This window comes from Triturus cristatus, chromosome 8 (genome assembly GCF_964204655.1).
Source record: "Triturus cristatus chromosome 8, aTriCri1.1, whole genome shotgun sequence".
Taxonomy (NCBI): Eukaryota; Metazoa; Chordata; class Amphibia; order Caudata; family Salamandridae; genus Triturus; species Triturus cristatus.
In genome coordinates this window covers 736,205,118-736,219,407 of record NC_140591.1, presented here as the reverse complement: position 1 = coordinate 736,219,407, position 14,290 = coordinate 736,205,118, and the positions used below count along the sequence as shown (strand labels likewise).

General features: G+C 41.7%; 5 non-coding genes across 5 annotated transcripts; all 5 read right to left on the bottom strand.

Annotated features, from left to right (window-relative positions):
- Positions 1-3,425: 3,425 nt before the first annotated feature.
- TRNAP-UGG (transfer RNA proline (anticodon UGG)) lies at positions 3,426-3,497 on the bottom strand. Its single transcript has one exon. It is a non-coding gene; the product is annotated as a tRNA-Pro (tRNA).
- Positions 3,498-5,822: 2,325 nt separating this feature from the next.
- TRNAP-UGG (transfer RNA proline (anticodon UGG)) lies at positions 5,823-5,894 on the bottom strand. The gene has a single exon. It is a non-coding gene; the product is annotated as a tRNA-Pro (tRNA).
- A 4,722-nt stretch (positions 5,895-10,616) lies between these two features.
- On the bottom strand, positions 10,617-10,688 carry TRNAP-UGG (transfer RNA proline (anticodon UGG)). The gene has a single exon. It is a non-coding gene; the product is annotated as a tRNA-Pro (tRNA).
- A 1,981-nt stretch (positions 10,689-12,669) lies between these two features.
- Positions 12,670-12,742, bottom strand: TRNAV-CAC (transfer RNA valine (anticodon CAC)). The gene has a single exon. It is a non-coding gene; the product is annotated as a tRNA-Val (tRNA).
- A 272-nt stretch (positions 12,743-13,014) lies between these two features.
- Positions 13,015-13,086, bottom strand: TRNAP-UGG (transfer RNA proline (anticodon UGG)). Its single transcript has one exon. It is a non-coding gene; the product is annotated as a tRNA-Pro (tRNA).
- Positions 13,087-14,290: the final 1,204 nt, after the last annotated feature.

The window sequence follows — 14,290 nt, the reverse complement described above, 5'->3', positions numbered from 1 at the left end:
CTTTGTTACTGTGTACTTTCAAAGCATGGGGCTTTCACACGTCAGGTAAACCTGATTACCACTACACAACAAAAGCAGATGCAGCTTTCTTATCTATGTCGTGATAGAACAGTTGTGAATTGAGTAGAAGAAGGGCCCTGATGTGATACTTATTACATGCAGCCTGTAAGATAGTCAAACATGCAGGCTAGGAAGGAAGATGCAAATATCAATGTATTAGAAAAACACCTAAAGGCGAGTGATATGCTTTCATTCATGCAATGGCTAGGAAAAATCGCCATACTGTTGCAAACATTCTTACACCACCAACTGGAAATAAATGATTCTGACATTAAACGTAAAGGTGACAATGCATTTGTATCATCACCTTGAGAAGGATCATCTTGGAATTGAGCCGAGGGCCTCTGCACTCAAAGCCAGAAACACTCCACTAAAATAAGATTCCTGTTGGTGCCAACAATTCTCCATGTTAATGCTTGTTCTAGGTGAGCAGTGAACCGATTGCAGGGCTCTTTTGAAAGCAAGGTCTGAGAACCAACAGATACATCCACACGCCGATTACTTTAGTGTTTTGAGAGAATTCCCTTTCTTGGAACGAGATTGCATGAAATAATCTTCAGGGCTTGGACAATTCCATGGCAAAACAGCACCTATCAACATTGTAGCCAACACAATATAACAACTGTTTCTGCCCGGTTTCAAACCGGGGACCTTTCGCGTGTGAGGCAAACGTGATAACCACTACACTACAGAAACAGATACCTACAGTTGATTTTTCTGTAATGAAACTGCTCCGAACTGGCTATTCCATGGGCCTCTGGCTTTAGATTTCTTTCATGCAACCTGCCCGACATCCCTAGCTGAACGCTCGTACATGCCATGCAAGACCAGATGTTTGGTATTAGCTCAGACTGGGCAGGGCTGAAGCATGAGACTCTAGCAAAGAATTATCCACTACTGCAAAGAAAAAATTGATGTTGGTTTTGAAACGCAAACTTCAAAACAACTTGAAAAGAGTACCAAGAAAAGGGCTCGTCCGGGATTTGAACCCGGGACCTCTCGCACCCAAAGTGAGAATCATACCCCTAGACCAACGAGCCCTCAAAATCCTCTTACCTCTCAAAAGCTAATACCGGCTCTAAGCCCGCAATGAAGATCATGCTGGTATCTTTATGATGCTTGGTCTGTGAATACGCATGAAAGTCAGTCTCAACTTACCCTTTCTCAAACGATAGCACTATCATTTACAAGTGTCTCCTTTTATTCCGTCCCAGCTTTGGACACGTCTTACAGGAAGTCAGCCCTTATTTATATATTTCTGCAGTGGCTGAAGCTTAATGAGAAAGAGTAACAAGTTGTTCATAACAACATAAGAAACACATTGTGCATTTTCTCTCAAATACTCCTTCACTTTGTGCCAAAAGAAATACCAAGGTGAATACCTAGGCCACAGATTCAAGCTAAAGATCTTCCTGCTGAATGCAAGGCGCAATAAAAACTGCATATCGCTGGACTAAAGCATTCCTTGCATAGCCTCTAACATCATAACATAACTGAGCTGCTAGCAGCAAGCTAACCAATACCTTTCTGAAATGAGAATGACATGTGCTTATCTGCTCAATCAGTGCTCAATCAGGCTCGATCAGGCGAGATTTAGAAAAGGTGGAAAGGGTCCAAGTGGATGCCCCTTCCTTTTTAGGGTGGGTCCTGCTGACTATCATAGGATTGCTTGTAAAAGTGGCCAGGGTCAGAGGAAAAGCTGCCAACACTTCTTAGCGTTCTCTATAGATGCAGCCATTTTCTGTGACTGTAATTTCGGCCTTTTCCCAGAAGTCTCTATTCTGCCTATGCAAATTAACAAAAGCAGTGCTTATTCCTCACTTGCTCAAATGTCCTTCCTGTCCAGAAAGCTCTGATTAAGCATGCTTATTTTCTTTTTCTGGGATATTTTAAATTGTTTCGCTGTCCAGTCTGTGGCAGTAGAAAGCTGCTTATGATGCCAGGTTTTGATGAATCCCCAAGGTACAAGTACAGAGGAATATATCAGTCTCTAGGATATGGAACTTTTAGCTAACACATCACAATATGTGATGCTTGCCAAGAAAACACTACATTCTGGAGCGCTGATGATCAGAACATTCTGCTCCTGAAGGATAGAAAAGACAGCTTGATTGAAATAAAGTCTGTTTATATTGACGCTCTCTCTCTCCCTATATATACATACATGCGTACACACACACACACAGGTATGTCATGCATTTCTTCAGATTTGTTTCAACCATTTACCATTTATTGGAGAATCCCTACTTTTCAAGTGACTGCAAATGAAGTCATCTCTGGCACTTTTTGTGCAAAGTAAGAGACACACATGACACCTTTTTATAAAAGTCATCGGTTTCTTTGTTACTGTGTACTTTCAAAGCATGGGGCTTTCACACGTCAGGTAAACCTGATTACCACTACACAACAAAAGCAGATGCAGCTTTCTTATCTATGTCGTGATAGAACAGTTGTGAATTGAGTAGAAGAAGGGCCCTGATGTGATACTTATTACATGCAGCCTGTAAGATAGTCAAACATGCAGGCTAGGAAGGAAGATGCAAATATCAATGTATTAGAAAAACACCTAAAGGCGAGTGATATGCTTTCATTCATGCATGGCTAGGAAAAATCGCCATACTGTTGCAAACATTCTTACACCACCAACTGGAAATAAATGATTCTGACATTAAACGTAAAGGTGACAATGCATTTGTATCATCACCTTGAGAAGGATCATCTTGGAATTGAGCCGAGGGCCTCTGCACTCAAAGCCAGAAACACTCCACTAAAATAAGATTCCTGTTGGTGCCAACAATTCTCCATGTTAATGCTTGTTCTAGGTGAGCAGTGAACCGATTGCAGGGCTCTTTTGAAAGCAAGGTCTGAGAACCAACAGATACATCCACACGCCGATTACTTTAGTGTTTTGAGAGAATTCCCTTTCTTGGAACGAGATTGCATGAAATAATCTTCAGGGCTTGGACAATTCCATGGCAAAACGGCACCTATCAACATTGTAGCCAACACAATATAACAACTGTTTCTGCCCGGTTTCAAACCGGGGACCTTTCGCGTGTGAGGCAAACGTGATAACCACTACACTACAGAAACAGATACCTACAGTTGATTTTTCTGTAATGAAACTGCTCCGAACTGGCTATTCCATGGGCCTCTGGCTTTAGATTTCTTTCATGCAACCTGCCCGACATCCCTAGCTGAACGCTCGTACATGCCATGCAAGACCAGATGTTTGGTATTAGCTCAGACTGGGCAGGGCTGAAGCATGAGACTCTAGCAAAGAATTATCCACTACTGCAAAGAAAAAATTGATGTTGGTTTTGAAACGCAAACTTCAAAACAACTTGAAAAGAGTACCAAGAAAAGGGCTCGTCCGGGATTTGAACCCGGGACCTCTCGCACCCAAAGCGAGAATCATACCCCTAGACCAACGAGCCCTCAAAATCCTCTTACCTCTCAAAAGCTAATACCGGCTCTAAGCCCGCAATGAAGATCATGCTGGTATCTTTATGATGCTTGGTCTGTGAATACGCATGAAAGTCAGTCTCAACTTACCCTTTCTCAAACGATAGCACTATCATTTACAAGTGTCTCCTTTTATTCCGTCCCAGCTTTGGACACGTCTTACAGGAAGTCAGCCCTTATTTATATATTTCTGCAGTGGCTGAAGCTTAATGAGAAAGAGTAACAAGTTGTTCATAACAACATAAGAAACACATTGTGCATTTTCTCTCAAATACTCCTTCACTTTGTGCCAAAAGAAATACCAAGGTGAATACCTAGGCCACAGATTCAAGCTAAAGATCTTCCTGCTGAATGCAAGGCGCAATAAAAACTGCATATCGCTGGACTAAAGCATTCCTTGCATAGCCTCTAACATCATAACATAACTGAGCTGCTAGCAGCAAGCTAACCAATACCTTTCTGAAATGAGAATGACATGTGCTTATCTGCTCAATCAGTGCTCAATTTAGCTCGATCAGGCGAGATTTAGAAAAGGTGGAAAGGGTCCAAGTGGATGCCCCTTCCTTTTTAGGGTAGGTCCTGCTGACTATCATAGGATTGCTTGTAAAAGTGGCCAGGGTCAGAGGAAAAGCTGCCAACACTTCTTAGCGTTCTCTATAGATGCAGCCATTTTCTGTGACTGTAATTTCGGCCTTTTCCCAGAAGTCTCTATTCTGCCTATGCAAATTAACAAAAGCAGTGCTTATTCCTCACTTGCTCAAATGTCCTTCCTGTCCAGAAAGCTCTGATTAAGCATGCTTATTTTCTTTTTCTGGGATATTTTAAATTGTTTCGCTGTCCAGTCTGTGGCAGTAGAAAGCTGCTTATGATGCCAGGTTTTGATGAATCCCCAAGGTACAAGTACAGAGGAATATATCAGTCTCTAGGATATGGAACTTTTAGCTAACACATCACAATATGTGATGCTTGCCAAGAAAACACTACATTCTGGAGCGCTGATGATCAGAACATTCTGCTCCTGAAGGATAGAAAAGACAGCTTGATTGAAATAAAGTCTGTTTATATTGACGCTCTCTCTCTCCCTATATATACATACATGCGTACACACACACACACAGGTATGTCATGCATTTCTTCAGATTTGTTTCAACCATTTACCATTTATTGGAGAATCCCTACTTTTCAAGTGACTGCAAATGAAGTCATCTCTGGCACTTTTTGTGCAAAGTAAGAGACACACATGACACCTTTTTATAAAAGTCATCGGTTTCTTTGTTACTGTGTACTTTCAAAGCATGGGGCTTTCACACGTCAGGTAAACCTGATTACCACTACACAACAAAAGCAGATGCAGCTTTCTTATCTATGTCGTGATAGAACAGTTGTGAATTGAGTAGAAGAAGGGCCCTGATGTGATACTTATTACATGCAGCCTGTAAGATAGTCAAACATGCAGGCTAGGAAGGAAGATGCAAATATCAATGTATTAGAAAAACACCTAAAGGCGAGTGATATGCTTTCATTCATGCATGGCTAGGAAAAATCGCCATACTGTTGCAAACATTCTTACACCACCAACTGGAAATAAATGATTCTGACATTAAACGTAAAGGTGACAATGCATTTGTATCATCACCTTGAGAAAGATCATCTTGGAATTGAGCCGAGGGCCTCTACACTCAAAGCCAGAAACACTCCACTAAAATAAGATTCCTGTTGGTGCCAACAATTCTCCATGTTAATGCTTGTTCTAGGTGAGCAGTGAACCGATTGCAGGGCTCTTTTGAAAGCAAGGTCTGAGAACCAACAGATACATCCACACGCCGATTACTTTAGTGTTTTGAGAGAATTCCCTTTCTTGGAACGAGATTGCATGAAATAATCTTCAGGGCTTGGACAATTCCATGGCAAAACGGCACCTATCAACATTGTAGCCAACACAATATAACAACTGTTTCTGCCCGGTTTCGAACCGGAGACCTTTCGCGTGTGAGGCAAACGTGATAACCACTACACTACAGAAACAGATACCTACAGTTGATTTTTCTGTAATGAAACTGCTCCGAACTGGCTATTCCATGGGCCTCTGGCTTTAGATTTCTTTCATGCAACCTGCCCGACATCCCTAGCTGAACGCTCGTACATGCCATGCAAGACCAGATGTTTGGTATTAGCTCAGACTGGGCAGGGCTGAAGCATGAGACTCTAGCAAAGAATTATCCAATACTGCAAAGAAAAAATTGATGTTGGTTTTGAAACGCAAACTTCAAAACAACGTGAAAAGAGTACCAAGAAAAGGGCTCGTCCGGGATTTGAACCCGGGACCTCTCGCACCCAAAGCGAGAATCATACCCCTAGACCAACGAGCCCTCAAAATCCTCTTACCTCTCAAAAGCTAATACCGGCTCTAAGCCCGCAATGAAGATCATGCTGGTATCTTTATGATGCTTGGTCTGTGAATACGCATGAAAGTCAGTCTCAACTTACCCTTTCTCAAACGATAGCACTATCATTTACAAGTGTCTCCTTTTATTCCGTCCCAGCTTTGGACACGTCTTACAGGAAGTCAGCCCTTATTTATATATTTCTGCAGTGGCTGAAGCTTAATGAGAAAGAGTAACAAGTTGTTCATAACAACATAAGAAACACATTGTGCATTTTCTCTCAAATACTCCTTCACTTTGTGCCAAAAGAAATACCAAGGTGAATACCTAGGCCACAGATTCAAGCTAAAGATCTTCCTGCTGAATGCAAGGCGCAATAAAAACTGCATATCGCTGGACTAAAGCATTCCTTGCATAGCCTCTAACATCATAACATAACTGAGCTGCTAGCAGCAAGCTAACCAATACCTTTCTGAAATGAGAATGACATGTGCTTATCTGCTCAATCAGTGCTCAATCAGGCTCGATCAGGCGAGATTTAGAAAAGGTGGAAAGGGTCCAAGTGGATGCCCCTTCCTTTTTAGGGTGGGTCCTGCTGACTATCATAGGATTGCTTGTAAAAGTGGCCAGGGTCAGAGGAAAAGCTGCCAACACTTCTTAGCGTTCTCTATAGATGCAGCCATTTTCTGTGACTGTAATTTCGGCCTTTTCCCAGAAGTCTCTATTCTGCCTATGCAAATTAACAAAAGCAGTGCTTATTCCTCACTTGCTCAAATGTCCTTCCTGTCCAGAAAGCTCTGATTAAGCATGCTTATTTTCTTTTTCTGGGATATTTTAAATTGTTTCGCTGTCCAGTCTGTGGCAGTAGAAAGCTGCTTATGATGCCAGGTTTTGATGAATCCCCAAGGTACAAGTACAGAGGAATATATCAGTCTCTAGGATATGGAACTTTTAGCTAACACATCACAATATGTGATGCTTGCCAAGAAAACACTACATTCTGGAGCGCTGATGATCAGAACATTCTGCTCCTGAAGGATAGAAAAGACAGCTTGATTGAAATAAAGTCTGTTTATATTGACGCTCTCTCTCTCCCTATATATACATACATGCGTACACACACACACACAGGTATGTCATGCATTTCTTCAGATTTGTTTCAACCATTTACCATTTATTGGAGAATCCCTACTTTTCAAGTGACTGCAAATGAAGTCATCTCTGGCACTTTTTGTGCAAAGTAAGAGACACACATGACACCTTTTTATAAAAGTCATCGGTTTCTTTGTTACTGTGTACTTTCAAAGCATGGGGCTTTCACACGTCAGGTAAACCTGATTACCACTACACAACAAAAGCAGATGCAGCTTTCTTATCTATGTCGTGATAGAACAGTTGTGAATTGAGTAGAAGAAGGGCCCTGATGTGATACTTATTACATGCAGCCTGTAAGATAGTCAAACATGCAGGCTAGGAAGGAAGATGCAAATATCAATGTATTAGAAAAACACCTAAAGGCGAGTGATATGCTTTCATTCATGCATGGCTAGGAAAAATCGCCATACTGTTGCAAACATTCTTACACCACCAACTGGAAATAAATGATTCTGACATTAAACGTAAAGGTGACAATGCATTTGTATCATCACCTTGAGAAGGATCATCTTGGAATTGAGCCGAGGGCCTCTGCACTCAAAGCCAGAAACACTCCACTAAAATAAGATTCCTGTTGGTGCCAACAATTCTCCATGTTAATGCTTGTTCTAGGTGAGCAGTGAACCGATTGCAGGGCTCTTTTGAAAGCAAGGTCTGAGAACCAACAGATACATCCACACGCCGATTACTTTAGTGTTTTGAGAGAATTCCCTTTCTTGGAACGAGATTGCATGAAATAATCTTCAGGGCTTGGACAATTCCATGGCAAAACAGCACCTATCAACATTGTAGCCAACACAATATAACAACTGTTTCTGCCCGGTTTCAAACCGGGGACCTTTCGCGTGTGAGGCAAACGTGATAACCACTACACTACAGAAACAGATACCTACAGTTGATTTTTCTGTAATGAAACTGCTCCGAACTGGCTATTCCATGGGCCTCTGGCTTTAGATTTCTTTCATGCAACCTGCCCGACATCCCTAGCTGAACGCTCGTACATGCCATGCAAGACCAGATGTTTGGTATTAGCTCAGACTGGGCAGGGCTGAAGCATGAGACTCTAGCAAAGAATTATCCACTACTGCAAAGAAAAAATTGATGTTGGTTTTGAAACGCAAACTTCAAAACAACTTGAAAAGAGTACCAAGAAAAGGGCTCGTCCGGGATTTGAACCCGGGACCTCTCGCACCCAAAGTGAGAATCATACCCCTAGACCAACGAGCCCTCAAAATCCTCTTACCTCTCAAAAGCTAATACCGGCTCTAAGCCCGCAATGAAGATCATGCTGGTATCTTTATGATGCTTGGTCTGTGAATACGCATGAAAGTCAGTCTCAACTTACCCTTTCTCAAACGATAGCACTATCATTTACAAGTGTCTCCTTTTATTCCGTCCCAGCTTTGGACACGTCTTACAGGAAGTCAGCCCTTATTTATATATTTCTGCAGTGGCTGAAGCTTAATGAGAAAGAGTAACAAGTTGTTCATAACAACATAAGAAACACATTGTGCATTTTCTCTCAAATACTCCTTCACTTTGTGCCAAAAGAAATACCAAGGTGAATACCTAGGCCACAGATTCAAGCTAAAGATCTTCCTGCTGAATGCAAGGCGCAATAAAAACTGCATATCGCTGGACTAAAGCATTCCTTGCATAGCCTCTAACATCATAACATAACTGAGCTGCTAGCAGCAAGCTAACCAATACCTTTCTGAAATGAGAATGACATGTGCTTATCTGCTCAATCAGTGCTCAATCAGGCTCGATCAGGCGAGATTTAGAAAAGGTGGAAAGGGTCCAAGTGGATGCCCCTTCCTTTTTAGGGTGGGTCCTGCTGACTATCATAGGATTGCTTGTAAAAGTGGCCAGGGTCAGAGGAAAAGCTGCCAACACTTCTTAGCGTTCTCTATAGATGCAGCCATTTTCTGTGACTGTAATTTCGGCCTTTTCCCAGAAGTCTCTATTCTGCCTATGCAAATTAACAAAAGCAGTGCTTATTCCTCACTTGCTCAAATGTCCTTCCTTTCCAGAAAGCTCTGATTAAGCATGCTTATTTTCTTTTTCTGGGATATTTTAAATTGTTTCGCTGTCCAGTCTGTGGCAGTAGAAAGCTGCTTATGATGCCAGGTTTTGATGAATCCCCAAGGTACAAGTACAGAGGAATATATCAGTCTCTAGGATATGGAACTTTTAGCTAACACATCACAATATGTGATGCTTGCCAAGAAAACACTACATTCTGGAGCGCTGATGATCAGAACATTCTGCTCCTGAAGGATAGAAAAGACAGCTTGATTGAAATAAAGTCTGTTTATATTGACGCTCTCTCTCTCCCTATATATACATACATGCGTACACACACACACACAGGTATGTCATGCATTTCTTCAGATTTGTTTCAACCATTTACCATTTATTGGAGAATCCCTACTTTTCAAGTGACTGCAAATGAAGTCATCTCTGGCACTTTTTGTGCAAAGTAAGAGACACACATGACACCTTTTTATAAAAGTCATCGGTTTCTTTGTTACTGTGTACTTTCAAAGCATGGGGCTTTCACACGTCAGGTAAACCTGATTACCACTACACAACAAAAGCAGATGCAGCTTTCTTATCTATGTCGTGATAGAACAGTTGTGAATTGAGTAGAAGAAGGGCCCTGATGTGATACTTATTACATGCAGCCTGTAAGATAGTCAAACATGCAGGCTAGGAAGGAAGATGCAAATATCAATGTATTAGAAAAACACCTAAAGGCGAGTGATATGCTTTCATTCATGCATGGCTAGGAAAAATCGCCATACTGTTGCAAACATTCTTACACCACCAACTGGAAATAAATGATTCTGACATTAAACGTAAAGGTGACAATGCATTTGTATCATCACCTTGAGAAGGATCATCTTGGAATTGAGCCGAGGGCCTCTGCACTCAAAGCCAGAAACACTCCACTAAAATAAGATTCCTGTTGGTGCCAACAATTCTCCATGTTAATGCTTGTTCTAGGTGAGCAGTGAACCGATTGCAGGGCTCTTTTGAAAGCAAGGTCTGAGAACCAACAGATACATCCACACGCCGATTACTTTAGTGTTTTGAGAGAATTCCCTTTCTTGGAACGAGATTGCATGAAATAATCTTCAGGGCTTGGACAATTCCATGGCAAAACGGCACCTATCAACATTGTAGCCAACACAATATAACAACTGTTTCTGCCCGGTTTCAAACCGGGGACCTTTCGCGTGTGAGGCAAACGTGATAACCACTACACTACAGAAACAGATACCTACAGTTGATTTTTCTGTAATGAAACTGCTCCGAACTGGCTATTCCATGGGCCTCTGGCTTTAGATTTCTTTCATGCAACCTGCCCGACATCCCTAGCTGAACGCTCGTACATGCCATGCAAGACCAGATGTTTGGTATTAGCTCAGACTGGGCAGGGCTGAAGCATGAGACTCTAGCAAAGAATTATCCACTACTGCAAAGAAAAAATTGATGTTGGTTTTGAAACGCAAACTTCAAAACAACTTGAAAAGAGTACCAAGAAAAGGGCTCGTCCGGGATTTGAACCCGGGACCTCTCGCACCCAAAGCGAGAATCATACCCCTAGACCAACGAGCCCTCAAAATCCTCTTACCTCTCAAAAGCTAATACCGGCTCTAAGCCCGCAATGAAGATCATGCTGGTATCTTTATGATGCTTGGTCTGTGAATACGCATGAAAGTCAGTCTCAACTTACCCTTTCTCAAACGATAGCACTATCATTTACAAGTGTCTCCTTTTATTCCGTCCCAGCTTTGGACACGTCTTACAGGAAGTCAGCCCTTATTTATATATTTCTGCAGTGGCTGAAGCTTAATGAGAAAGAGTAACAAGTTGTTCATAACAACATAAGAAACACATTGTGCATTTTCTCTCAAATACTCCTTCACTTTGTGCCAAAAGAAATACCAAGGTGAATACCTAGGCCACAGATTCAAGCTAAAGATCTTTCTGCTGAATGCAAGGCGCAATAAAAACTGCATATCGCTGGACTAAAGCATTCCTTGCATAGCCTCTAACATCATAACATAACTGAGCTGCTAGCAGCAAGCTAACCAATACCTTTCTGAAATGAGAATGACATGTGCTTATCTGCTCAATCAGTGCTCAATCAGTGCTCGATCAGGCGAGATTTAGAAAAGGTGGAAAGGGTCCAAGTGGATGCCCCTTCCTTTTTAGGGTGGGTCCTGCTCACTATCATAGGATTGCTTGTAAAAGTGGCCAGGGTCAGAGGAAAAGCTGCCAACACTTCTTAGCGTTCTCTATAGATGCAGCCATTTTCTGTGACTGTAATTTCGGCCTTTTCCCAGAAGTCTCTATTCTGCCTATGCAAATTAACAAAAGCAGTGCTTATTCCTCACTTGCTCAAATGTCCTTCCTGTCCAGAAAGCTCTGATTAAGCATGCTTATTTTCTTTTTCTGGGATATTTTAAATTGTTTCGCTGTCCAGTCTGTGGCAGTAGAAAGCTGCTTATGATGCCAGGTTTTGATGAATCCCCAAGGTACAAGTACAGAGGAATATATCAGTCTCTAGGATATGGAACTTTTAGCTAACACATCACAATATGTGATGCTTGCCAAGAAAACACTACATTCTGGAGCGCTGATGATCAGAACATTCTGCTCCTGAAGGATAGAAAAGACAGCTTGATTGAAATAAAGTCTGTTTATATTGACGCTCTCTCTCTCCCTATATATACATACATGCGTACACACACACACACAGGTATGTCATGCATTTCTTCAGATTTGTTTCAACCATTTACCATTTATTGGAGAATCCCTACTTTTCAAGTGACTGCAAATGAAGTCATCTCTGGCACTTTTTGTGCAAAGTAAGAGACACACATGACACCTTTTTATAAAAGTCATCGGTTTCTTTGTTACTGTGTACTTTCAAAGCATGGGGCTTTCACACGTCAGGTAAACCTGATTACCACTACACAACAAAAGCAGATGCAGCTTTCTTATCTATGTCGTGATAGAACAGTTGTGAATTGAGTAGAAGAAGGGCCCTGATGTGATACTTATTACATGCAGCCTGTAAGATAGTCAAACATGCAGGCTAGGAAGGAAGATGCAAATATCAATGTATTAGAAAAACACCTAAAGGCGAGTGATATGCTTTCATTCATGCATGGCTAGGAAAAATCGCCATACTGTTGCAAACATTCTTACACCACCAACTGGAAATAAATGATTCTGACATTAAACGTAAAGGTGACAATGCATTTGTATCATCACCTTGAGAAGGATCATCTTGGAATTGAGCCGAGGGCCTCTACACTCAAAGCCAGAAACACTCCACTAAAATAAGATTGCTGTTGGTGCCAACAATTCTCCATGTTAATGCTTGTTCTAGGTGAGCAGTGAACCGATTGCAGGGCTCTTTTGAAAGCAAGGTCTGAGAACCAACAGATACATCCACACGCCGATTACTTTAGTGTTTTGAGAGAATTCCCTTTCTTGGAACGAGATTGCATGAAATAATCTTCAGGGCTTGGACAATTCCATGGCAAAACGGCACCTATCAACATTGTAGCCAACACAATATAACAACTGTTTCTGCCCGGTTTCGAACCGGGGACCTTTCGCGTGTGAGGCAAACGTGATAACCACTACACTACAGAAACAGATACCTACAGTTGATTTTTCTGTAATGAAACTGCTCCGAACTGGCTATTCCATGGGCCTCTGGCTTTAGATTTCTTTCATGCAACCTGCCCGACATCCCTAGCTGAACGCTCGTACATGCCATGCAAGACCAGATGTTTGGTATTAGCTCAGACTGGGCAGGGCTGAAGCATGAGACTCTAGCAAAGAATTATCCAATACTGCAAAGAAAAAATTGATGTTGGTTTTGAAACGCAAACTTCAAAACAACGTGAAAAGAGTACCAAGAAAAGGGCTCGTCCGGGATTTGAACCCGGGACCTCTCGCACCCAAAGCGAGAATCATACCCCTAGACCAACGAGCCCTCAAAATCCTCTTACCTCTCAAAAGCTAATACCGGCTCTAAGCCCGCAATGAAGATCATGCTGGTATCTTTATGATGCTTGGTCTGTGAATACGCATGAAAGTCAGTCTCAACTTACCCTTTCTCAAACGATAGCACTATCATTTACAAGTGTCTCCTTTTATTCCGTCCCAGCTTTGGACACGTCTTACAGGAAGTCAGCCCTTATTTATATATTTCTGCAGTGGCTGAAGCTTAATGAGAAAGAGTAACAAGTTGTTCATAACAACATAAGAAACACATTGTGCATTTTCTCTCAAATACTCCTTCACTTTGTGCCAAAAGAAATACCAAGGTGAATACCTAGGCCACAGATTCAAGCTAAAGATCTTCCTGCTGAATGCAAGGCGCAATAAAAACTGCATATCGCTGGACTAAAGCATTCCTTGCATAGCCTCTAACATCATAACATAACTGAGCTGCTAGCAGCAAGCTAACCAATACCTTTCTGAAATGAGAATGACATGTGCTTATCTGCTCAATCAGTGCTCAATCAGGCTCGATCAGGCGAGATTTAGAAAAGGTGGAAAGGGTCCAAGTGGATGCCCCTTCCTTTTTAGGGTGGGTCCTGCTCACTATCATAGGATTGCTTGTAAAAGTGGCCAGGGTCAGAGGAAAAGCTGCCAACACTTCTTAGCGTTCTCTATAGATGCAGCCATTTTCTGTGACTGTAATTTCGGCCTTTTCCCAGAAGTCTCTATTCTGCCTATGCAAATTAACAAAAGCAGTGCTTATTCCTCACTTGCTCAAATGTCCTTCCTGTCCAGAAAGCTCTGATTAAGCATGCTTATTTTCTTTTTCTGGGATATTTTAAATTGTTTCGCTGTCCAGTCTGTGGCAGTAGAAAGCTGCTTATGATGCCAGGTTTTGATGAATCCCCAAGGTACAAGTACAGAGGAATATATCAGTCTCTAGGATATGGAACTTTTAGCTAACACATCACAATATGTGATGCTTGCCAAGAAAACACTACATTCTGGAGCGCTGATGATCAGAACATTCTGCTCCTGAAGGATAGAAAAGACAGCTTGATTGAAATAAAGTCTGTTTATATTGACGCTCTCTCTCTCCCTATATATACATACATGCGTACACACACACACACAGGTATGTCATGCATTTCTTCAGATTTGTTTCAACCATTTACCATTTATTGGAGAATCCC